The sequence below is a fragment of the Podarcis liolepis genome (assembly GCF_965112155.1).
Source record: "Podarcis liolepis genome assembly, chromosome: 15".
In the NCBI taxonomy this organism is placed as follows: domain Eukaryota; kingdom Metazoa; phylum Chordata; class Lepidosauria; order Squamata; family Lacertidae; genus Podarcis; species Podarcis liolepis.
In genome coordinates, this window is record NC_139566.1 from 40,900,410 (window position 1) to 40,915,313 (window position 14,904).

Consider the following 14,904-nt stretch of genomic DNA (forward strand, 5'->3'; position numbering starts at 1 on the left):
GAACATCTGCAGAATCTCTTGTTTCTAGGAATGTTTTGATATCTTCCCCTGACAAATGCTGAGGGAAAAACATTCAAACGGGCCAGCATAAAAGCCCTACGTTGGGCTGGGATTATTAATTTAGTGACGTAATTGGCTCTGCTATCTAAGATATTTAAATCATAGAATATGGGGGAGCAAATTTTGTTTACAGCTGCCATAATATTTTGTCTCTCGACATCTTTTAGTCTAGTTAGGATATTATGGAAAATGTATTGCTCATTAGAATTGTACAGGGGCTCCAGCTCGATGCCTAAAGATTCAATCTTTTTTTCGAGGTACTGATACCATCTTGATTTATAGGAGTCTTTGAGCAAATCAGCGAGCAGACTTGATGGAGGGCAGCGAAAATGGCAGCGTAACCAGTACTTTATTGAGGTGGACCATGCCCAATATTCCATTGTGTGTATGCCTATTTCTGCACACATTGTTTCATATTTGATCACAGCTGGGAGTCCAAGAATACGTCTCAGAAAGCTGGAGTGAATCTTTTTTAAATCACTGTTATATGCTTGGACCCATAGCGGGATTCCATAGAATATCTGGGATTGCACTTTTGTTTGAAATATCTGATTGGCCGCAGGAATAAATTGATTACCTTTCTGATAATAAAAACGGGCAACTGCTGATGCGGTACACTTTGCCTGTTTTATGGCATTTGTGCGATGATTTGCCCACCCTAAATTGCTCTGGAATAAGATTCCCAGATACCTATAGATTTTCACTTGTTGGATTTCTTGCCCTCTTATTTTCCATTTCTCTAATTTCCAACCATTCGAGAAGACCAAAATTTTTGTCTTCTCATAATTTATAGAGAGTTTGTTACATTCGCAGTAAAGGATCAGAGAAGATATAAGACGTTTCAGACCCAAGCTCGTTAATGATAGTAGGACAGCATCGTCAGCGTATAATAAGAGAGGAACTGGTTTCTGATTAAGTTTAGGGGCATGTGATTCTATTTTTTGGAGGTGATCTGGCAAGTCTGATAAAAATAAATTAAATAGAAAGGGAGCGAGAATGCACCCTTGTTTTACCCCTTTCGAGTTTGGGATGTCTGATGAAAGGTGACCTTTGGTGTTAAGTTTGACTTGACAGGTATTGGAAGAGTATAGATTTTGTATTAGAATCAATAAGCGCTGATCAATTTTTAATTCTGCGAGTTTCCTCCACAGCTTTGGGCGGTCAATTGAGTCGAATGCACCACGAAAGTCTACAAAAGCAGCATATATCTTAGATTGCCTTTGGGATCTATATTTTTCAACCAAATGCATAAGTATAAGGCAGTGGTCTAATGTAGAGCAACCTTTGGAGAAACCTATTTGTTCTTTCCCTGGTAAATTTAGATTTTTCATCCAGGTAAGAAGTTTAGATAAAAGGTGCTTAGCGTAGATTTTCCCTATCACTGATAATAGGCTTATCGGTCTGTAATTCCTTGGTTCTTTTGGGTCGCCATTTTTAAAGATTGGGATAATTATTGATCTTAACCATATCTCAGGTATGATCCCATATTTATCTATGAGAGTAAACAATTGAGCTAAGGGTTCTGCCCACCAATCTATATAGGTCTTGAATAATTCTATTGGTAGACCGTCTGGCCCAGGAGATTTCCCCGATTTGAAATTTTTAACTATCTCTCTAATTTCCTCTTCTTCTACCCTTGGCCACTCCTGGAGTTTATTGATTTTATTTTTAGTGGTCTCATTTCCTTTGAGTTCACTGTGTAGATTGTTAAATACAGATGTGAAGTATTGGGACCATTTGGATTCTGCAATTGGTGGTAGAGTTAGTTGGTTTTCGGCTTTCAATCCTCCGTACACTAGGTTCCAGAACGCTTTGTTGTTTTTACTCTGAATTGAGTCGAGTAATTGTAGCCATTTTTGGGTTGCATATTTCTGTTTCTTTTCGGCCAGAATGTGATGGTATTGTCTTTTTTCATCAAGATAAGAGGGCTCTAGTTTAGCGCGATTATTTTTAAATGTTTGGCGCAGCTTTCTTTTTAGCTGGAAACATTCATCATCAAACCAAGGGCTAGCGCTATGTTTAAGTACCCAAACTTTAGGTGGAGTACTAAGCTCTACGAACATTTGGAAGATTTCATTATAAATTTTCGGAATATCACTGTAGGGATTAGTGGTCTTTAAGTTGGATAATACTTGTTTTCTCAGGTTGGCTGTAAGTTTTTGCCCCACTGCTGCACTCATTTCCTGGGACCATTTTAATTGGGTCATTTGTTTGTATTGAGAAGGTTCTATGATATTGTACTTGGTTATTTTGGTTTCGTCCTTTAAGTTAATAGACAACAATAATGGCTGATGGTCGCTTTCAGTACGCGTTCCAATTTTGAGGTCCATGATTGAATTTATAATATTATAAGGGACAAGAATATAGTCGATGACACTGCATCCTCGGGGGGAGAAGTATGTAAACTCCCCGCTTCTATCGCCTTTTGTTGAACCGTTCACAATCTGCAAATTAAAGTTGTTACATAATTCAAGTAGGCGTAAGCCTTCGTTGTTTACAACCCTATCTCTGGAGAATCGTCCTATTTTCAGGGCATGTGCGATATCATTATCAGTATTCCAATTTAGTTTGCTACATAGTTGTTCATTGTTGGTTCCCACTCTGGCATTAAAATCACCTGCTATTATCAGTGAGGCATTTGGGTATTTATCGGTCAAATTTTCTATATAAAAGGTTAGTTGTGACCAATTTTCACTGCTGCTGTTGTTTTTGGTTGGGGGGATATAGACATTTACAAGTAGCAAAGTATCGTCTTTTTGGGTTAAAAGTAGAGCTTGTGCAAGTGGTAAGCATTTTTCTAGCTGCTTGATTTCAAACCCTAAGTTGTCTTTGATCATGCAACAGAACCCTGCTTTCGGCCGGCCCTTCGTGTTTGTTTTCACTGCGGGTTTCGTATAGGAGGTGAATCCATTGATTTTGATATCTCTAGTTGACCATGTTTCTTGTAGAAGTATTAATTCAAAATCTTTAAGGAAGTTCATTAGGTCTGGGTCTCCGTCTTTGTTTCCCCACCCTGCAATATTCCAGGACAGCAAGCGTAGGATCCGTTTTTGAGTTGATGGCTGGTTGACAGCATTTAGTCATTCTAGTTCTGTTATTGAGTCCAGCGAGGGATTTTGTCTTGTGCAGATGCAGCCATTTGTCGCTGCTTTCGGCGGGGAACATAATGGTGGGTCTTTTAGATTCTTTTTTAAAGTGCGGGAAATTAAAATTTCCTCCCTTTCTTGGTTTTCTTCCTTAACTATTCCTTGTTCCTGAGAAATTTCTGTGGTTGGTAGACTGTTGTGGACAGTAGGACTGTTTTCAGTCTCTACTTCCATTTCTTTGGCCTCATTTGATGTTGGGCTCAGTGAATCAGGTCTGTTGGAGGTCATCTTTTGTTCGGCAATGTTAGAGTCCTTTGTAGTACTTAAATAAGGGGTACCTATTTCGTTTAGAGCTAGTATTTGATATCTCAGCCAGGAATTTGTGGTCTCATTGCTGGAGTTTTTCCTTGCCATTTCATATTCTAAAGGAGGCTGGATTTGAAGGTCTGCATCTATACATTTGAAAGTTCCATTGGTGGCTTTCTTTTTGACTATGCATTTAGGGGAGAGGGCTGGTAAGTGTAAAGTTTGATTGTGTATTGTTTCTACTGCATTTTGTTGCCCTTGTTGGTGAATTTCGGTCAATCTGGCCTGTAGTTTCGTCAATCCAACCTCTGTTGAAAAACCTCCAAGGAAGGCGAGTCCGCCACCTTCCAAGGGAGCCCATTGCACTGTTGGACAACTCTTGCCATCACATAGTTCTTCCTAACGTTTAGTCAGAATCTCCTTTCTTGTCATTTGAATCCGTTGGTTCAGGTCCTGCTCTCTGGAAGAGCAGAGCGCTACCCTATGAAGCAGCCGAGCCTCAGTACATGGCCAGAGGAACCTTTCTTTGAACTGAGTCATGCTTGTTCCTTGCTTACACCACTAGGTAGACGGTTGGATCGTGGGTGAGGTGGGGCAGGGGGAGAACCCCCCTCTCCATCAGGTAAATAAATAAAAATGCTTAAACTAACTGACCAATTGTGTCAACATAATGCCTGCCCCCCCAAATAAATCTTGGTTACGCCCATGGGCTTGATGAGGCCAATGGCCCATCTAGTCCATCATCCTGTTGTCATAATGACCAACCAAATGTCTCTGGGGAAACCGCAAGCAGGACTCAAGCACTAGGGCATCCTGTGGTTTCTAGCAACTGGTATTCAGAACCATTTCTCCCTCTGGCTGCAGATGCCTCCTCAAGAAGCCTGAATAAAGTACATCAACAGCTTTGACAAAAGATCTGAACAGAAATATATATGTTATCTCAATAACTGGGGGGAAAGGGAGTCAAGTTGTGAAGCACATTTTAACTTGCTGTATCTGTGGAAATTTCACACTTTCATAGACATTATCAGGTATTCCATGTTTCATGTTGTTACCCCAACAGATGCTATTTTTATACGCTATAGAATTTTGAGTCTTAAAAAGACTGGGTCTTGTATTTGTTACTCATTTTAACTATAGGAACACACACACACACCCTCATGCTCCTATCACAATGACTTCCTGTGCTATTAGAAAACAGTTATGGGGTTGCAGCCTGGTTCTAATTAAGTCCGTGACACACCCTTGTAATAGATGCAAATTTTGATGTTGAATGCTTTGTGACTCAACAAATATTCATCAGATATTTCAACAGCATTTTATATTTAAATAATTTCTCAGACGCAGCCAATGTTTGACAAATTTGACTTTTAACAGTCATGTTTGATGTTATCTGACAGCTAATTTGCAGCACCAGCCACACTTGACGGTATCATGGCAGCTGACATGCAGTAGCATTTAGCAAGCATTGTTCCAATACCATTCATTCCTTTATCCAAGGGGCAGGAATCCTGCGACCTTCCAGCTGTTGCTGAGCTCCAACTCCTATAAGCTCCAGCCATCCTGGCCAGTGGTCAGGAATGATGGGAGTTGTAGTCCGTGTCTTCTGAAGGACCAAAGGTTCCCCATCTTTCATTTTACCAACCAGGAAATAATCTTTGAGCAGGGGACACCATAATATATGTGCTGCACATGCCTATGGTTTTATATATGTTCGGGATATTGAGAAATGGTAACCCCTTTTTGCAGACCGAAATGGTATGGTTCATTCGGGATCCCACCACCTCATACAGTTGGAGAGGGGCTGAATCTGAGAAAAAAGGGGAAAGCAAGAAAGACAAAAGGAGTTCAACTGGTGCTCAACACCTAGAAGTTTACTGTGGTGTTGAATATACTTAGTGTGGTTCAACCAATTGTTGTCTTCAGGAGCACTACAGGAATTATAGAGGTTTTAAAAAAGGTGCTCTACATCTAAGCGAAGCAATGGTACGCTTGCAATCAACAGTGTTCACAACTGTGTTCACAACAGTGAATCAACAGTGTTCACAACACTCTAGGTGAAGCACCCACCATCATAACTTGTCAGGCTCAGAATGGATAGAGCTCAATTGCGAAGAAGAAGAAGAAGAAGAAGAAGAAGAAGAAGAAGAAGAAGAAGAAGAAGAAGAAGAAGAAGAATTTGGATTTACAGCTTGCATTCAGAAGTTCCAAGGTTTAGTCTTCAGGACAGGGATGGGAGAAGCTCTTCTGCCCCCAAGTCACTTCCAATCAAAGTAGACAGTACTGAGCTACATGGACCAATGATCTGCTTTGGTATAAGGAATATGTTCCTATACTCAATACCTTAACACATTTCTATTTCCTGAGTATAACTGTGAGAGCTTCTCTTTTGGCTTACGTTATTTGGGGGAGTTCAAGCACTGCCCCTGGATCAGACCAGCAGCCTAACTCTTTCATAACAGTGTAATGAAAGAGCTACCTAGGTTCCTAGGGGAAGTGTCACAGTCCGAGTTACAGGCAGTTGGAGTCCCGGCTTGGTACGTCGGGACCCGAGTAGAGGTCGGGAAGCAGGAATCAGCAGTCCAGGGGTCAGGAAGCCAAGAGTCCACGAATCAGGAAACCAGGAGTCAGCAAGCCAAGGGTCCAAGAGTCAGGATACCAGGAGTTAGGAAGCCAAAGCACAGCTAGGTAGGTAGCATGTTGCTGTGGCAAAGAGCCGGAGGGAAATGCTGGTCTTATATACCCCTCCCAGCCCTTGCCACCAGGTGCTACGAGTCTTCTGTCAAGCCTCACCTGTGCGGCCATGCCTTGCCCTTCCAGGTCAAACTCAGGAAGGCCCCAGTCCTGTGAGGCCCTACCAGTCACAGGGCCTGGCTCCTGCATGCACTCCTGACAGGAAGTGCTTCTCATTCATAATCTTCAACCACCGGTCTTCAGAGGCAGGCTTTCTCTAATCCTGCAAGTCATGTAGTCATGAGGATCTGTAGCCATTGTCTGGCAGGGGAAGGGGGATTTGTGCATATTTAATGTGAACAGACCAAATGTCCTCCTCTGAACCAATACACAAAACCCACCCCGGCAGATCCTTAGCACTCTGATGGCCCTGGGCATCGAGATTCAGCCACAGTCTGAAATAGTTATTTTCTATAACAACCCTTGATTGGCAATATTGTGCCTTCTCATTTTTCCTGATGGCTTGGACTCTTTTTTGTTGTTCTTGTGGCTATTTAATAATCATCATTGTTTCTATAACACACTCGGCTCTCAACATTATACTGTTGCATTTTCAGCAATTACATTATTCGAAATACTCTCATGCACAGTTCCTATTTAAAGAGAAAATGTTGTCCTTCAGCTAGACAGGGATATTGAAGTACCATAATCAAAAAATGATGGTTGGGGTGAGGGGGGGGCATCTACAACTTTCCCTGCCATATTGCTGAATATGAAAGGAGCTGTGTGTGTATATTTAGAGCAATGTGTTCTGTGAATGGTAGAGAACTTTGCTCTCTCCTCCGAGAAAAGACACATTTTGAAATTGTGAACTGGGTTTCCAGGGATGGCTGGCACTTGTTGCAGGAAGAAAAGTCTGAGGTCGATATCATGGACTCACCCGTGGTTGAAGTTCTGCCATGATGGAAAAGACCACCTTGGAGCCAAGAATGAGTGCTGCACAAATGAGAACCTAAAGCATTGCATCCTGCACAAATTGCAACTGGAGAAACCATTAAAAGCCCCCCAATAAAATCAGTGTGTGTGTGTGTGTGTGTGTGTGAAAAGGATGAGCATGGAAGCAGAAGGGTTGTGGACTTCTGAGTTCCAGGAAGAAAATGTGGATTGAGACAGAAAACTAGGGATTGGGAAATCTATGGCCTGCCAAATGTTGTACAACTCCCATCATGCCTGGCCATTGCCAAATGTTGTACAACTCCCATCATGCCTGGCCATCATGCCTGGCCATCATGCCTGGCCATCCAGATGGGAACTGGAGTCCAGCAACAATGGGAGGACCGCTAGTTCCCCATCCCAGATTTCTCGTGTTAACCCATCATGTCTGTCTGTCATAGCTGCATGCATTTTCAACCCCTGGCATCTCCACTTAAAGCTGAGAAACAGTCCTGTCTGAAAACCTGGTGAACTGTTGCCAGTCAGTGTGGACAATAATGACCTAGATTGGACAATGGCATGACTCAGTATAAGGCAGTTTTCATTGTTTCTACATCAGGTTTCAACCTGGATATTTATTTGAGGAAGGGATATAATTCAGTGGTAGAGCATCTGCTTCCCCTGTCATTTCCAGGTGCACCGGGAATGTCCACTGTCTACTGCCAGTCAGTGTAGACAACATTGAGCTAGATGGACCAGCTGTCTGACTCCATATAAGGCAGCTTCTTATGTCCACACAGGAGCCAATCCTGCACTGTCACATCTAGCTTTGTCCTGCGATCTGAATGTAGGACTTTCTGGCATCTGCTGTTTGCCACCACGATACACCAGCCCTCAGAAGGATTTTTTTTTAAGAGAACAAAATGGGTCCGCTGACTGCTTGACATATTCTAAGTAATTGCAGTGTTGTACACGTCTGTTTTCCATTAAAACAACTCCTAGTGCAGCTGTTTCTAGACCTAAAGACCAATGTCAATAGGAGTCAATAGTTGTCCCCCATCAGGATATCCAAATGCCAAAAGAAACCCTATCAAGAAAACAACCTTTGTTGTTACTGAGTCAAAGCAATGCAAAGATTATGAAGATGAGTTCTTTATGCAGCTTTTAAGAGAGGCCAGGGAGTAGCTAAAGGGCAAACAAAGCCAGTCACTCTGTGTCATCGCTCTGATCTCCCTTCACCTCTTTAGTAAATGGAATCTCAAGTGGCTGCGCTCAGGCATCCTAGGACATCCATTCAGGAGCAGGGACACACAACACACTCTTTCTGTGTCCAGAGAACTAATGGATACTGCAGAACCATCAATGTTGGCTCTTTCCAATTTGCTCCAAGAGCTTCGTTAAACTATAGATTTCACTCCCACAAGTGGTCGTATTGGCCACAAGCTTGGATGGTTCTGAAAGAGGATTAGACAAATTCAGGGAGGATAAGGCTAGCCATGATGGCAATGTTGTAGTAGGGAATAAGCTTCTGAATACCAGTTGCCAGACACTGCAAGAGGTTTGTTGCAATCAGGGGTGGTTTGCGAGCTCTGTGAAGGGGTGGCTCCAACCCCATCATTCAGCCCAGACACTGAGGTCCAGCTCTGAGGATCTTCTGGTGGTTCCCTTCCTGCGAGAAGTAAGGTTACAGGGAACCAAGCAGAGGGCCTTCTTGGTAGTGGTGCCCACCCTGTGAAAGGCCCTCCTGCCTGACTTTTAGAAGACATCTGAAGGCATCCCTGTTTAGAGAAGTTTTTAATGTTTGATGTTTTATTGTGCTTTTAATTCTGTTGGGAGCCACCCAGAGAGGTTGGGGAAACCCAAGCAGATGGGCAGGGTATAAATAATAAATTGTTGTTGTTGTTGTTGTTGTTGTTGTTGTTGTTGTTGTTAGAGAAAAGGATGCTAGACCAGATGGGTCATTGGCCTGATCCAGCAGGGCTCTTCTTACATTCTTGTCAGCTAACTTCCGAGGAAGGATTGGCCATGGATAGGAGGGAAAGGGAACATAGATGAAATAGCAGGGGTGGCTGGCTGTCCTGGTGCATTTTTCATGCTTATGGAAGTGACCTAAAAGAGAAGCTACTACTGGGTTTTCTCAGTAGTGATGTATGGAAGTGAGAGCTGGACCATAAAGAAGGCTGATCACCAAAGAATCAATGCTTTTGAATTCTGGTGCTGGAGGAGACTCTTGAGAGTCCCATGGACTGCCAGAAGATCAAACCTATCCATTGTGAAGGAAATCAGCCCTGAGTGTTCACTGGAAGGACAGATCCTGACGCTCAGGCTCCAATACATTTGGCCGCCTCATGAGAATAGAAGACGCCCTGGAAAAGACCCTGATGTTGGGAAAGATGGAGGGCACAAGGAGAAGGGGATGACGGAGGACGAGGTGGTTGGACAGTGTTCTCGAAGCTACGAACATGAGTTTGACCAAACTGTGGGAGGCAGTGGAAGACAGGAGTGCCTGGTCCATGGGGTCATGAAGAGTCGGACATGACTAAACGAATAAACAACAACAAAAAGAGAAGCACATGCTAGTTTTAGCCCAAACCATGAGCACTGGTTGGTTGGTCGGTTGGTTGGTTTTAAGAGTGAGCTGAATATTTGTGGTTCAATATTTTCAATGCAGCCACCCAAGCCCCCAAAATTAGCACCACCAACCTTGCCGCTACCCCTGCCCTCTTGCTGCCAATAAGCCATAGTGACCCCGGCGATTGGCTGTCAGGTGAGTGCTGCTGCCCCTCTGGCTGCTACTGAGATAATGAACTCATTGCCCTCTTCACCAAAGGGTAGGACTATTAAGTTTGGAGCTTGAAATGAACTGACTGCACCCCTGGTTTGCCCTTTCTTCTCCCTCCCCTTCCTTACAATGGCAAAGGGGTGAGCAGCAAGGCCAGAACTTTTTCCCTTCTCTCCTGGAGGATGCTGGGAAATGTACCGTATTTTTCGCCCCATAAGACGCACTTTTTCCTCTCCAAAAATGAAGAGGAAATCGGGGTGCGTCTTATGGGGCGAATGCCTGCAAGCCTCGCGCGCCCGGCAGGAGGTCCCACCGGGTGCGCGAGGCTTGGGGCGGCAGCCTGTCGCCCGAAGCACGGGGAGCCCTCGGGAGGGCTCCCCCTGCTTCGGGCGAGTGTCTGCAAGCCTCGCGCACCCGGCAGGAGGTCCCACCGGGTGCGCGAGGCTTGGGGCGGCAGCCTGTCGCCCGAAGCACGGGGAGCCCTCGGGAGGGCTCCCCCTGCTTCGGGCGAGTGTCTGCAAGCCTCGCGCACCCGGCAGGAGGTCCCACCGGGTGCGCGAGGCTTGGGGCGGCAGCGGACTGCTTGCGCGCACCTAGAAGCTTGGGGCGTGCTGAGCTCAGCACGCCCCAAGCTCCTGGTATAGCGCAGCGATCCGCTAGCCCTGGGAGAGCCCCGCGGCTCTCCCAGGGCTAGCAGACTGCTTGCCGGCACGCAGAAGCTTGGGGCGCGCTGACCTCAGCTTGCCCCAAGCTTCTGGATTAGCGCAGGGGTCCGCTAGCCCTGGGAGAGGCGCCCGGCTCTCCCACGCTAGCGGAGACCTTGCCGGCACGCAGAAGCTTGGGGCGCGCTGAGCTCCGCACGCCCCAAGCTCCTGGTGTAGCGCAGCGCACCTGGGGGGGAAATAAAAATTTTTCCCTTTATTTCCCCCCAAAAAATCTAGGTGCGTCTTATGGGCCGGTGCGTCTTATGGGGCGAAAAATACGGTAGTTTCTCAGTGAGTACCTGATGTCCCCAGGGCTCAACTGAGCTGACACGAAAGCAAATGGCCCCCATGACAGTTCCCATGACAAGTTTGAACAGCTTGGAATAAAATGAGGCAATGAGAGCACAGGCAGCCCGCAGTTTATGCATGTTGAATATGCGCATGACCGTGTTTGCATGCATCGCGCCAAACCCAAAAGTGACCCAGAAATGTCATTGAAACATCACTAAAAGAGTGGGGGGTGATGGGGGGGTTGCAGGCTTTTTCAGTTTCAATTATACACAATTTCACTTACGCACGTGGTGCCTCAGAGCATAACCCCGGTGTAAACAGGGGGCTGGCTGCATTTGTTTTGGATGCAGAATGACCCATGTTCAGTCCAAGCAGCGATGTGAGAGTGAAAACCCAGGGAGCTGCTATCAGCCAATACTGAACCAAGATTGCCCAGTGGTCTAAGTAGAAGGCAGGTTCCTGTGTTCCTAAGAGGTATTTCCGAGTTGAGGAGAACTAACTCCTCTTATTCCAAGCCAATTGTGAGTAGAACCAAGGTTCATCCATCACTAATTGCCTCACTCTGCTGTCTTTACGCTAAGGAGGCGAGAAGTTGACTCCTGTTTCAAAGGAGCCATTAATTCATTTTTTAAAAGTGCCTGTCACCGGGATCTTTTGTTCTTTCCATAATTAGAACTGCCCAGCAAAGTGCCTGGAGTTTGTCACAAAAACAGCAAAGCAGATTTTGTTTTTTCTTTTATTTTATGCTAATGAAAATGCCTTAGCGAAGGTGTAAAGAGATGACTTTGCCTTTGTTGGAGGAAAGAGGGTAGTTTTTAAAAGTTCTACATTCTGTGAACCGGCGTTGGACTCTAAATACAACTGAGCTACACAATTAGGACTATCACATCTTTTGGACTCTACCATTTCAGACCGTTAATGAGGAACTGCATTGAGAAGCTTCCCTGCTACAATAAAGCAAAAACACCTGAAGAGGTAAGTACCTTCTAGAGCTACTCAGTATGATCCTGAAGTCTGTGTAGCTTGGCTCATGCAGGAAGGAAATATCAGGGAAATAGTTAACTTAAATCTCAACGGAAATGGCCACGCAGGAAAGCCACCAGTTTGGGGGTATAAAGCATCCTGTTGCTTCTTGGCTGACAAATTATGTAAGGTGTGAGAGTTATGTGAGCGGAATTCCCTGACGCAGCATATGAATCAATAAGCTCTCCACACAAAGAAAAGAGTTCCAAAGGTTTACAAATTATAACAGACATATCAATACACACAAACACAAACAAAAATAAAGTAAAAAAAAGAACAAGTATAGTTTCAAAACCTTATTTTCTTGAAACTTGTTTCACCGACCTCCTCATACCTCCCCTTTCTGCATTCCCATTTCAAAAATTTAGTTCAGCAAATCCTCACCCTTAATTTTGTCTAATTCTCATCCTTACTTTTCTTTCAACTTAATCTTTACAGCTGTACTCCATTTGATTTTGAAAACCACATCATTCTAAGACTCATAAATTTTACAATATTTCTTAAGATAGTTCTTAAATTTCTTCCAATCTTCTTCCGCCGTCTCTTATTAGGATTGTAAAATCCTAATAAATATTTATTTAAAAAAAGAGTTCCAAAGGTTTACTGCAAAATGTCTTTAAACTTGTTACAAAAAAACCCGTTGTGAATAGAAACTTGCTGTTAAACAAGTAGCAATGCGGTCCAGTTTTCTGTAGGTTCTTCCTTGTTAAGATGGCCCAAGATGAACTAGGGTATTCTCTCTCTAATCCCAGAGAGAGAGATTCAGATAAGCTGTTTCCTAAATTTGGTGGCAGTTTCTGAGAGATATCCAGACTCCCAGGGATGAGTCATCAATTAGCATAAACCCTGAAACAAAGACTCTGCTCCCTTGCTGCAGAATTAGCTGCACAAGCATATTTTCGGCACTCGGTACCGTTCTCTGCAAAGCAGATATTCTGCAAATGAAAACCTCCACTAAGGGTTCATCCACACATCTGCTTGCTCCGTTTCTAAAAAGCACAGGCCTGAATAGTTTTCTGCTTGTCCAGTGCTTTCAGGGCATAGGTCCAAGCAGTTTTGCCTTTGCCCCTCCACTTTCCCCTGAAAAACCCACTCTCTAGCAATAAATCGGATTGAATGACGATGCATGGAAAACCTGGTTGCTGTTTGTTCCAATTCAGTTCTAAAGATCGGGTTTCCCCAGGGGAAATGAAGGTGTGGATAAGCCTGAATTTTCATTCTCAAGGCACACAAATACTGAATTTTGTGCACATTAAACTTACATAAAAATATTTTTTTGAGAGACTCGAGAAAACAGGTATGGTGGCAGCAGCTGATCAGGCTGAGCAATGGATGTGGGCCCCAGGTTTCAGGAACCAACTTAAAATGTTGGCATCCATCTATCTCAAGAGACAATGGAGTGCGCTTTTGGGGGTGAAGCCAACCCGCAGTGTTGAACTGGCCTCTCGAGGACTGGGCAATGTGTATGGAAGTCCTGGGCTGCCCGGAGAACAAGACCCCACTCTCAGCCTTGCAAAGCAATACCTTTAGCATGAGCTTTGCTTACAGGGGTTTCCAGAAGCAGTGGTGAACTTGGGGCTCTAAGATCTCAGCCAGTCTCTCACGCTCCATTCTACAGCATTGTTTTGGCGCTTCCTGCAGAGTGGCACCCAATGCGACTGCAACAGTTACGCTACCCTAAAACTGCCTTTGCCAAAAGGAGGCATCCAAGACACCATCCAACCATCTTGGGAACTCCACTCTGGATTTTATAGGGTTTACTCCTGTGCAGTACTGTAGTGGTTGGGAGTTACTTGTGCATAAACTTTCCCGTTTGGAAGCTTGGTTGCATAGGTTAAACCGTCTTGACTGCACAGCCCATCTCAGCGTGGCTGCCTCAGTCATTAGCAGAATCTGTCTGTGGGCGTTTCTTAAACCTTTGCCAGCATAAAAGCTGTTTGACACCCAATCGTCTCCGCCTCTCATTGCACGGAAGTCTCCTGCGCAGGGAGGGCGTGGGTAGTGGAGGATCAGTGCTCTCCTCACTGACTTCCAAGGAAGAATCCCGGAGCCCTTCCACCTCCTCTGCCATTTGCTCTCCTGGATCCTTGGTGTTACGCCAATTTCCTTCCCCCTCTACCAAGCTGCGTCTCCCCCTGGTGCTTGTTCCTTCCCCTGCAGAATCGGAGAGCCTCTCCTTCTCCTGTTGCTCTGATGTCAGTTCCCTGACAAGTACTCACTATGAAGTAAGTGCCACATTTTTAATATTGGGGGGGGAGGAGCAGGTACTGCATACCCATGTGTAGCCCCCCCCCCCAGCACTGCTCCTGAGCCTTCACTTCTCCTGAAGATATTCCACAAGACAGCAGAGGTTTAGAGTCCACATTTTCCTTGGAAATCAGCAAGGACCCAATTCCGTGCACAGCTAGTTTTCTCCTGAAATTAGCCAGTATGTCTCACACACGCATAAAAAAGGACTTGGGGGGAGGGAAGCTCAGGACCCCCTCCCCACAGCAAGACTGAGCAGGAAAGTCCCTTTGTGGAGGAAGGGTGGGATGTAAATTCAGTTAATACCGTATTTTGCGCCCCATAAGACGCTCCGGCCCATAAGACGCACCTAGTTTTTTTGGGGGGGGGAAATAAAGAAAAAAAATTTATTCCCCCCCCCCCAGGTGCGGGGCTGGAAGAACCAGGTCGGGGAACAGTGGGAAGGCACGCTCTGCCTCCCCGCTGTCCCCCGAGCTTGTGGGGCTGGCGATGGGGAGAAGTGCACCAGTCCCGGGAGGGCAGGCAGCTCTGCGCCGCCATCCCGAGCGGGGCAGGACTTAGCGCCCCGCTCGGGATGGCGGCGTAGACCCGCCTACAGTCCCGGGACGGCAGGCAGCTCTGTGCCGCCATCCCGAGCGGGGCGGGACTTAGCGCCCCGCTCGGGATGGCGGCGTAGACCCGCCTACAGTCCCGGGACGGCAGGCAGCTCTGTGCCGCCATCCCGAGCGGGGCGGGACTTAGCGCCCCGCTCGGGATGGCGGCGTAGACCCGCCTGCAGTCCCGCGACGGCAGGCAGCTC